Source organism: Misgurnus anguillicaudatus, chromosome 6 (genome assembly GCF_027580225.2).
Source record: "Misgurnus anguillicaudatus chromosome 6, ASM2758022v2, whole genome shotgun sequence".
Classification (NCBI taxonomy): domain Eukaryota; kingdom Metazoa; phylum Chordata; class Actinopteri; order Cypriniformes; family Cobitidae; genus Misgurnus; species Misgurnus anguillicaudatus.
This window is the reverse complement of record NC_073342.2, coordinates 1,851,032-1,863,198: the sequence shown is the minus strand read 5'-3', so window position 1 is coordinate 1,863,198 and position 12,167 is coordinate 1,851,032. Positions and strand designations below refer to the sequence as shown.

The window sequence follows — 12,167 nt, the reverse complement described above, 5'->3', positions numbered from 1 at the left end:
ATGTGTTTCAACAGTGGGCACTTTTAAACCTAGATTAAAGACACATCGGTTTAACTTTGCATTTACTGAAGAATATAAAACAGTACGAATAAAAGAGTATAAAAGAATACAACAGTATGATCGGTTTAACTTTGCATTTACTGAATGATTTAAAACAGAACGAATAAAACAGTATAAAAGAATACAACAGTATGAACCTGTAGCTGGAATCAGCTTTCAAATGAGATCAGATGTGTTTCAACAGAAGACACTTTTAAATCTAGATTAAAAACACATCGGTTTAACTTTGCATTTACTGAATGATTTAAAACAGTACGAATAAAACAGTATAAAAGAATACAACAGTATGATCGGTTTAACTTTGCATTTACTGAATGATTTAAAACAGTACGAATAAAACAGTTTAAAAGAATACAACAGTATGATCGGTTTAACTTTAGATTTACTGAATGATTTAAAACAGTACGAATAAAACAGTATAAAAGAATACAACAGTATGAACCTGTAGCTGGAATCAGCTTTCAAATGAGATCAGATGGGTTTCAACAGTGGGCACTTTTAAACCTAGATTAAAGACACATCGGTTTAACTTTGCATTTACTGAAGAATATAAAACAGTACGAATAAAAGAGTATAAAAGAATACAACAGTATGATCGGTTTAACTTTGCATTTACTGAATGATTTAAAACAGAACGAATAAAACAGTATAAAAGAATACAACAGTATGAACCTGTAGCTGGAATCAGCTTTCAAATGAGATCAGATGTGTTTCAACAGAAGACACTTTTAAATCTAGATTAAAAACACATCGGTTTAACTTTGCATTTACTGAATGATTTAAAACAGTACGAATAAAACAGTATAAAAGAATACAACAGTATGATCGGTTTAACTTTGCATTTACTGAATGATTTAAAACAGTACGAATAAAACAGCTTAAAAGAATACAACAGTATGATCGGTTTAACTTTAGATTTACTGAATGATTTAAAACAGTACGAATAAAACAGTATAAAAGAATACAACAGTATGAACCTGTATAGCTGGAATCAGCTTCAGATGAGATCAGATGTGTTTCAACAGTAGGCACTTTTAAATCTAGATTAAAAACACCATCGGTTTAACTTTGCATTTACTGAATGATTTAAAATAAAACAGTATAAAAGAATAAAACAGTATGAACCTTACCCGCCATAAAGGGAATGAAGCTTACGGTATGGTGCTTACCTGCAGAAATAAAGTACAAAAAGAACACACAGAACTTCAATTTTCAACCTGTTTGTGATTACCACACAATCCCGTCACCTGGCTGTGGTCTTCATTTGGTGAACGGTTCTTCACTCATAATTGACCTATACAAGAAATAGAAAAGAATATTAAGCAATTCTGCTATTACATTTAGATGTGCCCCAAGAACACAGACACACCGGCTCCAAAATGTTGAAACAGTACATTTCTGTTATTTTAATGTGGCAAATGTGTCAGCTTTAAAAGAACCATACCTTACCTTTTAAACAGGATGCGCACTGCATTAAATACCTTTACTCCCAGCATAAGCAAGCAATTTTCAAAATGCTTTAAAAGTAAATGGTGATTATTTTACTTGTTTGCCTGTTTTTGACTACCATAGAATCCTGTCGCCTGGATTCCAACCTATCATTTTCAGGCTTGTAAAGCAAATAATGAAATACATTATCATTGACTTCCATAGTAGGAAAAAAAATATTTTGGAAGTATCGTGATAAATGATGAAGAAAATATTTTGAAAAATGATGGTTAGCACACAGTCGATGGTACCTATTAAATTTCATCATATTTTTTTATTCCTACTATGGAAGTCAATGGTCACTATCTGCTGTGGGTTTACCATCATTCCTCAAAATATCTTCTTTTGTGTTAATCAGAAAAAACGAACGCATACAGGTTTAAAACAACACGAGGATGAGTAAATGATGACAGAATTATCATTATTATAAATTGAAATATTTTCTTACTGCAAGTCATTTAGGTAATCAAGAAAATACTTGACCCGTTGTCTTTGCAAGTTAAACAAATACAGCTTTGCTTCCAGGTCTGTCGACGTTGCTGTGGTTTTTCGACAGCTGTAGTATGAAGGGTAGCGAATGAATGAATACATTGCACAAAAAATCCTTTTTAACTATGCAAATATCTAAAAAGTCTTAAAATAAGATGCATTATTTTGATGAGCAAAAGGACATAAGAAAATAAGCCTAGCCTTTCGGGAGAAAAAACATAAAATTTAAGTGAATTTGGGCTTAAAACAAGCAAATAAATCTGCCAAAGGGGTTAGAAACAAATCTAGATTTAAACACCTAATTCAAGAAAAATTGTCTTAGCCCATTGGCAGATTTGTTGGCTTGTTTTAATGTACATTCATGTACAATATTTCGTTTTGTCTTGTATTTCTAAGCATTTTGTACTGCCCAACGTTGTCTAGGTTGTTTAACGGTTGTCATTTTCTTTTAAAAGCTTTATAATTTATTAGTTTGGATGATTGCCATTCCTGAGAACCGCTTACATTGTAAGTAAAAGAATCATCTAAGCATTATTTTGTTGAATGTCTCTTAGACATGTAGCTGTTTGATTGTGGTTCTATTTAATGGCCAGTCTATACTTGGGGAACGGTCAAACGTCTATTAGATTTTCACTGACAGCCCAAATTAAGCCTTGTTTTAGCCTAGACACATATTCGCGGTCTATTAGAAGTTATGTAGTCGTTTAATAGCCGCTTTTTGATGACCAATGCGTTCTTGTGCCGTGGTTAGGCGTCTCTTGGATTTTCCGTAAAAAGACAAACGAATCTATTTTTAACACAAAGGCCGGGGGAGAGCGCGAACGCAGTCCCCCACTATCAGAAATTTTGCAGTCGAGATTCCCACATTTGGGGAATTCGCAAAGGGTCAGCACAACCGGAGTGCAATGGCTGAGCCTCGCCCTGGGTGAACCACCTTCATGATCATGGTATCTCCCCTGCCAGGTAAGTATGAGCAACAGCCTTTGAGGCCAGACGGCCGCATCTTCCTGTGACCGATCACATCGACGGCGCCCCCGAAGGCCGTCCGACTACCATTTCATTACTGTGTGTGACCAGGTGGAAAGGCGCACGAAGCCAGGTCTGAAACCAAATATTCTTCGAGATCTACCCATTTTCCGTTTCCAGCCCGGTTAAACCGTGCAGAGAGAAAAACGTGAAACAATTTAAATCAAATGGATTTAAATAGCGCATTTCAATATATCGTTTCGTTATTACAAAGTAACTTTACGTGGAATAGAAACAAAGAAATGTACAGAGCAATCGAGAAACAACGAAAGCATAGCAATTTTAGAACGTGGATAAATAAAAACACAAGGGCTCAATGACTTACCCGTTGTCGTTGTGAGTTAAACAAATACAGCTATGCTTCCAGATCTGCCGACGTTGCTGTGGTTCTTCGACAGCTGTAGTACAGTGAAAAAAAAGTTTTCAGGTGTTTTGAACATCCCAATCTGTCTCGTTCGCTTTTTCAGCTGTGTCGATGATGTTTAAGTCGTCATCGTGTCACCTCCAAAATACGAATGCATACAGGTTGAAAACAACACGAGGATGAATAAATGATGACAGAGTTATCATTATAAATTAAAATATGTTCTTACTGCAAGTCATTTAGGTAATCAAGAAAATACTTTACCCGTTGTCTTAAACAAATACAGCTATGCTTCCAGGCGTGTCGACGTTGCTGTGGTTTTTCGACCGCTGTAGTATGAAGGGTAGTGGAAAAAAAAGTTTTCAGGTGTTTTTAACATCCCAAACTGTCTCGTACGATTTTCTTGCGCCTTCAGCTGTGTCGAGGCTGTTTAATTCGTCCTGGTATCACCTCCGCAAACTGTAAGGAAAATAATTAAATACATTACAAAAACATTTCGTTATCAGCGTGTTCATTTCCATGCAAGCTTTTCGTTAAACCAATAATGCCAACGAATACACAGCACTTTTAAAACACACGAATTAAAAAACACTCTGTCATTCACGCACAAAAGAAACAAATTCTGATTTTTACCTAACTTATTTGTCCCCGAGAAGGGGAGCGCACCGTTCATGGAAACACTGCAATACCACGTCGATGCATGGAGTGGAAGGAGCAAGCTCCGCTTCCATTTCCGAAGGTCAAAAATCCATTTAACGTATAGTCCCCGGGTAGGAGACGTATCAGACATTAAACTGATAAGAACAGATACTACACTTGATCTTAGCCAAAAGGCCGAGAAGCGATACCGCAATAGACGCAGCCAAAGGGCAGCCGGCGAAGGCGCTGGCTTTCGGGGTGGAGGCTAGCGGGCATTTAACTCTAATATGAAGTAGTATGTAATATGAATATGTAGAGTGAAAAAAAAGTGTTAAAGTGTTTTAAACATCCAAATCTGTTCGTTTACTTTGTATTTTTTTCCTGTTTTCGAGTAAAAAAGAATTCTTAAATCGAGATGCATTTTCTTAAGCAAAGTGGCTTAGATTTTAAGTCTTGTTTACTGAAATAAATTCTAAAATGTAATAGGTTAAGGCCTAAATCAAGTAAAAATATATGCCAGTGGTTTAAGGGAAATAAACCTAAATTGAGTTTATTATTGCATTAAGTTGGAACAGAAATTAAGTTTATTTTTCTTACCCCACCGGCAGATATTTTTACTTGTTTTAAATATAAACCCGTTGATTTTTAGAATTTATTTCAATTATTACAACACATAATATCTTAAGCCACTTTGCTTAACAAGTAAATGCATCTCGATTTAAGAATTGTCAGATATTCACTAGAAAACAAGACAAAAACTTCCAAACATGAATTTACAGACGGCTGGAAATTTTAAACAAAATAACTAGACATACCTATTCGGGTCGGCTCCCGTTTGCTGTGATGAAGGGGGCCTTGGTCCAAAGCACATTTTGAGGAATACTTACACATTTTACTTCTTATTTCTTTAGAATGAATTATTATTTATTTTCAATTACAAAGTATGCGATCTGATTTTCTATTTATTTATTTATTTAGCTTGTTGCACATTTGATTTGTTGCCGCATCATTCCGTGTTAATGTATTTCAATGTATTTGTTTATAAGCAAAAAGTGCGTTATTATAATTCATTATATAGCTGCGAAATATATAAAAGTATTCCCAGCAAACACAAAACGTTTTTATAACGTTTTTGTATTTGCTGGGTTGGCATCACTTTCTTTAGCTCACACAAAATTCTACCAAAAAACAGCATATCATTTTCTACTAAATAACTGCATACACTGTGGATTAAAAATGTCCGGAATGCGAACCTGGTAAAACCCAGGTAAAAAAAGCAAATAAAAAATAAACCATTTTGATTTAGCAAAAGTTTACAAATAAATGCACTCCCTGTACACAACAAGCACGTCTCGTTACCATTCATATTTTGCGTGATTTAAGTTTCGTCGCATACATTTTGGAATAAAATAAGGCTTTTAATGTATGCAGACTTCATTCTCCATTAAGGGCTTATCAATCATAATGAACGCTGTTAACTATTCTCATTGAATGGTCTAAATCCTGGTAAAGAAATCAAATGTCCATTTAAACGCAACAAGCAAACAGCTATGCTTCCAGGTCTGTCGACGTTGCTGTGGTTTTTCGACAGCTGTAATATGAAGGGTAGAGTGAAAAAAAGTGTTTAAGTGTTTTAAACATCCAAATCTGTTCGTTTACTTGCTACTTTTTTCCTGTTTTCGAGTAAAAAAATAATTCTTAAATCGAGATGCATTTTCTTGTTAAGCAAAGTGGCTTAGATTTTAAGTCTTGTTTACTGAAATAAATTCTAAAATGTAATAGGTTAAGGCCTAAATCAAGTAAAAATATATGCCAGTGGGTTAAGGGAAATAAACCTAAATTGAGTTTATTATTGAATTAAGTTGAAACTGAAATTAAGTTTATTTTTCTTACCCCGCCGGCAGATATTTTTACTTGTTTTAAATATAAACCTGTTGATTTTTGTAATTTATTTCAATTATTACAATACATAACATCTTAAGCCACTTTGCGTAACAAGTAAATGCATGTCGATTTAAGAATTGTCAGATATTTACTAGAAAACAAGACAATAACAGCAAGACAGACCTTAATTTACTTTTTTCTTCCAAACATGAATTTACAGACGGCTGGAAATTTTAAATAAAACAACTAGACATACCTATTCGGGTCTGCTCCCGTTTGCTGTGATGAACGGGGTCTTGGTCCAAAGCACATTTTGAGGAATACTTACACATTTTACTTCTTATTTCTTTAGAATTAATTATTATTTATTTTCAATTACAAAGTATGCGATCTGATTTTCTAATCGCGGTGTGTTTTATTCCTCGTTTGCTTGCATGGATTTGCTTTATTTATTTTGCTTGTTGCATTTAAATGCACATTTGATTTGTTGCCGCATTATCCTGTGTTAATGTATTTCAACGTGCTTATAAACAAAAAGTGCGTTATTATAACCAATTATATAGCTGTGAAATATATAAAAGTATTCCCAAAAACCCAGGTAACAAAGTAAAATAAAAAATAAACCATTTTGATTTAGCAAAAGTTTACAAATAAATGCACTCCCTGTACACAACAAGCACGTCTGGTTACCATTCATGTTTTGCATGATTTAAGTCTCGTCGCATACATGTTTGCGTAAGGATTTGATATTTATTTTTTGTGGAAGTTTATTAAACTAAAAGGCTTTGTATTTTTGCTCCGTGAGCCGCTTGGACGCTGTTTAAATAGTCATCGGGAGTTAACTGTATTTTGCTGTCCTGCAGTTTTTTTCTTTCTTTACGTGTGTATATAAGTGTATGTACCATTTATATAACTATTTCCACATGTAATATCTGAGCGGTGGTTTTTGAGACTTAAACAGAAGGCGAGAGTATGTTTGTGTGTTTTGGTTTATTTTTGGTTCGTCACTGCTTTTAAGAACTATGCACTGATTTGCTGTGTGGTTTGTCCCTTCTGTTAAAAAGTGGATTTAATCTAGTCTCTCCAATTGTGGGTAAATAACCGGTGGGCCGTAAATTTTATCTTTTAAATATTTTTAAGCACTTTCTGTAAAAAATAAATTTGTACTATTTTTGGAGAGTCACGTCTCTGTCTTTAATCCCATCCGAACCAGCAGGGTCCTTTTCATATTTTTGTAACTTTTTTGTTTGTTTATTTTTTCTCTTGGGTTCAATCTATTTTCCTGTGTGAATAAATAACCCAGGTGACCTAGTCGGTTCCTTTTCATACCTTTAACCAAAGGTTACACATGCAAGCAAACGAGGAATAACACATACGATTAGATCATCACGTCACATACTTTGGAATTAATAAGAAACAATTATTCAGTCTAAAGAAATGAGAAGTAAAACGTGTATGTACTTCTTCAAATGGGCACACTTTGGACAACGACCCCCGTCATTACAGTAAAATGTTTTCCCTACTTCCGGTCAAAGCCGCCATTTTGTGAAATGGGCATATAGGCGACGCTGGCGCATGCCGCCATTGTCTCTGTTCAACAAAACAATTGTGTTTATATATAGATCTATTCGATTTTTTTTTCGATTTCAATCACCGAATACAAGGTACAACACGACGCCATCTGGCCCTTCTCTCTGGTTTATGTTTGTAAGGAAAATAGAGGGCGAAATTCCATTTCAGTCAAACATTTCTTCGTGCCACGCTGCTTTTTTTCTTTGAACGAAAAAAAAAACCCGTGTGCTCCGCCTATACAATTCGTTTTCCTGTTTATGATTATTTTATGCTTAAAACAAGCAAATAAATCTGCCTAAAGGGTAAGAAAAAAAGTCGTGAACTTTTCCCATAAATACTATTTCAAGAAAAACTGTCCTACCCCACTGGCCGATTTTTTGCTTGTTTAAATTCACTTCGATTGCATATATAAAAATATTGTCTACAAACTAGATCACCGGGCAGATGTTTATCTTTTTAGTATCCACCGAAGACACATGCGAACCTGCATATGGGCCAAACTTTTCCACAATACACATTCGTTGTGTGCACGCGCCATTGTCTTTGTTCAACGCGACAGCGTGCTCCGCCTAAATAATTTGACCCATTTTAACATGGGTTTGTTTCTCGTTGTTGTTTTTTCTTTGAAAACAATCTATATAGCGCTCTCCACAATCGTTTTGGTGTTAGCTTTACGTGGAATAGAAACACACAAAAGTACTGAGCGAACGAGAAACATATTATAGAACGCGCAACATCATATAGATCACGGATTGGAAACCAAACTGGCAACCACGCACAAAAGAAGCAAACTCTGGTTTTAAACTCACCTTATTTGTGCCCGGAAAGCGCCCGAGTCGATGAACGGAGTGGACGGAGCAAGCCTCGCTTCCATTTCCGAAGGTCAAAAATCCATTTAAACTTGTAGTCCCCGGTGTCCACTTGTTCTTGTCCAAAAAGCCGAGAAGCGATACCGCAATGGGAGCCGGAGAAGGCGCTGGCTGTCGGGATGGAGGTTAACGGGTCAGAGGTCTGGCACTGAAGGTCTGGGTCCATTCCTCACCGTGTGCATTTCACTCTATACGTGTAAAAAACATACAAATACATAAAATACATACAGAAACAGTTATCACTTACACAAAAAGAACATGAAGGTAAAGCTTCAGTTAATTTGCTTGCTGATTGCTTTTTGCATGCACATAAAAAACTGAACAAAACTGATATACTAAACAAAATAGGCCCTAAAATTGAGGAACACCAGTTGTATAGCTATTTTTTAAATATGAAATAAGACAATAAATTACAAATAACATTTGAATGCCTGCAGCTTGTTCATGTCCACTCCACACAAAAAAAACAGTGTGACCCTTCTATTTGGTTTCAAGTTTGAAAGTTTCGAACCTATGCAACACTCTTAAGACAAATGCTCCTAAAAAGTACCAAATAAGGATTCCTCAGCATGTAACCACAGCAGAACCCGTTTTTTGGTACTATATGGAAACTTTTTATAAGGTTCTATAAAGAATCTTGCCTTGAAAAGTGCTCGCCTCAATGGTGCTATAAAAAAAACATTAATTTATCAGCTGTCAGGAGTGACATTTTTGTTACTTATCCACTTTTTAATGTATAACACTTGATAAAGATTATTTATTGTCAATTCTTCACATGTTTCAAGCATACAAAGCAATCGAAATACAAGGTGCATCAGCATTCAGTTAATATGCCACCTGGAGCTGGAATCAGCTTTCAGAAGAGATCAGATGTGTTTCAACGGTAGACACTTTTAAATCTAGATGAAAAACACGACGGTTTAACTTTGCATTTACTGAATGATTTAAAACAGTACGAATGAAACAGTATAAAAGAATACAACAGTATGAACCTGTAGCTGGAATCAGCTTTCGGATGAGATCAGATGTGTTTCAACAGTAGGCACTTTTAAACCTAGATTAAAAACACATCAGTTTAACTTTGCATTTACTGAATGATTTAAAACAGTACGAATGAAACAGTATAAAAGAATACAACAGTATGAACCTGTAGCTGGAATCAGCTTTCAAATGAGATCAGATGTGTTTCAACAGTGGGCACTTTTAAACCTAGATTAAAGACACATCGATTTAACTTTGCATTTACTGAAGAATATAAAACAGTACGAATAAAACAGTATAAAAGAATACAACAGTATGATCGGTTTAACTTTGCATTTACTGAATGATTTAAAACAGTACGAATAAAACAGTATAAAAGAATACAACAGTATGAACCTGTAGCTGGAATCAGCTTTCAGATGAGATCAGATGTGTTTCAACAGTAGGCACTTTTAAATCTAGATTTAAAGACACATCGGTTTAACTTTGCATTTACTGAAGAATTTGAAACAGTACGAATGAAACAGTATAAAAGAATACAACAGTATAAACCTGTAGCTGGAATCAGCTTTCAGATGAGATCAGATGTGTTTCAACAGTAGGCACTTTTAAATCTAGATTAAAGACACAACGGTTTAACTTTGCATTTACTGAATAAACAGTACGAATAAAACATTATAAAAGAATACAACAGTATGATCGGTTTAACTTTGCATTTACTGAATGATTTAAAACAGTACGAATGAAACAGTATAAAAGAATACAACAGTATGAACCTGTAGCTGGAATCAGCTTTCAAATGAGATCAGATGTGTTTCAACAGTGGGCACTTTTAAACCTAGATTAAAGACACATCGGTTTAACTTTGCATTTACTGAAGAATATAAAACAGTACGAATAAAAGAGTATAAAAGAATACAACAGTATGATCGGTTTAACTTTGCATTTACTGAATGATTTAAAACAGAACGAATAAAACAGTATAAAAGAATACAACAGTATGAACCTGTAGCTGGAATCAGCTTTCAAATGAGATCAGATGTGTTTCAACAGAAGACACTTTTAAATCTAGATTAAAAACACATCGGTTTAACTTTGCATTTACTGAATGATTTAAAACAGTACGAATAAAACAGTATAAAAGAATACAACAGTATGATCGGTTTAACTTTGCATTTACTGAATGATTTAAAACAGTACGAATAAAACAGTTTAAAAGAATACAACAGTATGATCGGTTTAACTTTAGATTTACTGAATGATTTAAAACAGTACGAATAAAACAGTATAAAAGAATACAACAGTATGAACCTGTAGCTGGAATCAGCTTTCAAATGAGATCAGATGTGTTTCAACAGTGGGCACTTTTAAACCTAGATTAAAGACACAAATTAGCATTTACTGAAGAATATAAAACAGTACGAATAAAAGAGTATAAAAGAATACAACAGTATGATCGGTTTAACTTTGCATTTACTGAATGATTTAAAACAGAACGAATAAAACAGTATAAAAGAATACAACAGTATGAACCTGTAGCTGGAATCAGCTTTCAAATGAGATCAGATGTGTTTCAACAGAAGACACTTTTAAATCTAGATTAAAAACACATCGGTTTAACTTTGCATTTACTGAATGATTTAAAACAGTACGAATAAAACAGTATAAAAGAATACAACAGTATGATCGGTTTAACTTTTCATTTACTGAATGATTTAAAACAGTACGAATAAAACAGTTTAAAAGAATACAACAGTATGATCGGTTTAACTTTAGATTTACTGAATGATTTAAAACAGTACGAATAAAACAGTATAAAAGAATACAACAGTATGAACCTGTATAGCTGGAATCAGCTTCAGATGAGATCAGATGTGTTTCAACAGTAGGCACTTTTAAATCTAGATTAAAAACACCATCGGTTTAACTTTGCATTTACTGAATGATTTAAAATAAAACAGTATAAAAGAATAAAACAGTATGAACCTTACCCGCCATAAAGGGAATGAAGCTTACGGTATGGTGCTTACCTGCAGAAATAAAGTACAAAAAGAACACACAGAACTTCAATTTTCAACCTGTTTGTGATTACCACACAATCCCGTCACCTGGCTGTGGTCTTCATTTGGTGAACGGTTCTTCACTCATAATTGACCTATACAAGAAATAGAAAAGAATATTAAGCAATTCTGCTATTACATTTAGATGTGCCCCAAGAACACAGACACACCGGCTCCAAAATGTTGAAACAGTACATTTCTGTTATTTTAATGTGGCAAATGTGTCAGCTTTAAAAGAACCATACCTTACCTTTTAAACAGGATGCGCACTGCAATAAATACCTTTACTCCCAGCATAAGCAAGCAATTTTCAAAATGCTTTAAAAGTAAATGGTGATTGTTGCAACACAGTCTCACACCCTATTCGTCACATACTGCCGTTTGGTCATGACCCCCTCACGTCCATAGCGGACGTTGAGGGTACCCCCTATTCGTCGCTTGAAAACGTAGAGGGTCGTCCTATAGATTTGAATGCAAACCCCTCATCTTTGAATTTTGACGAAATGGGTTTATCGGTTTGCCTGCGCAATATGGTTTTAGGCGATTGATTTTATGCTGCAAATGTGCATTTTGCACAAGCGTGCGGCGCATAAACGGTTACAATCATTATTGATGCGGTGACCAAACATTTTCGTGGAGCGGAAAGCCTTCTGAATCGGTGTATCACGACTTTTCTCTCTCTTTTTATATAGATATATTTGGTATACAATAAAATGACATATTTACAGGGCTGTA

General features: G+C 34.7%; 2 non-coding genes across 2 annotated transcripts; both read right to left on the bottom strand.

Annotated features, from left to right (window-relative positions):
* Positions 1 to 2,843: 2,843 nt before the first annotated feature.
* Positions 2,844 to 3,008, bottom strand: LOC141364496 (U1 spliceosomal RNA). The gene has a single exon (XR_012370206.1). It is a non-coding gene; the product is annotated as a U1 spliceosomal RNA (small nuclear RNA).
* Positions 3,009 to 4,082: 1,074 nt separating this feature from the next.
* On the bottom strand, positions 4,083 to 4,273 carry LOC141364448 (U2 spliceosomal RNA). The gene has a single exon (XR_012370168.1). It is a non-coding gene; the product is annotated as a U2 spliceosomal RNA (small nuclear RNA).
* Positions 4,274 to 12,167: the final 7,894 nt, after the last annotated feature.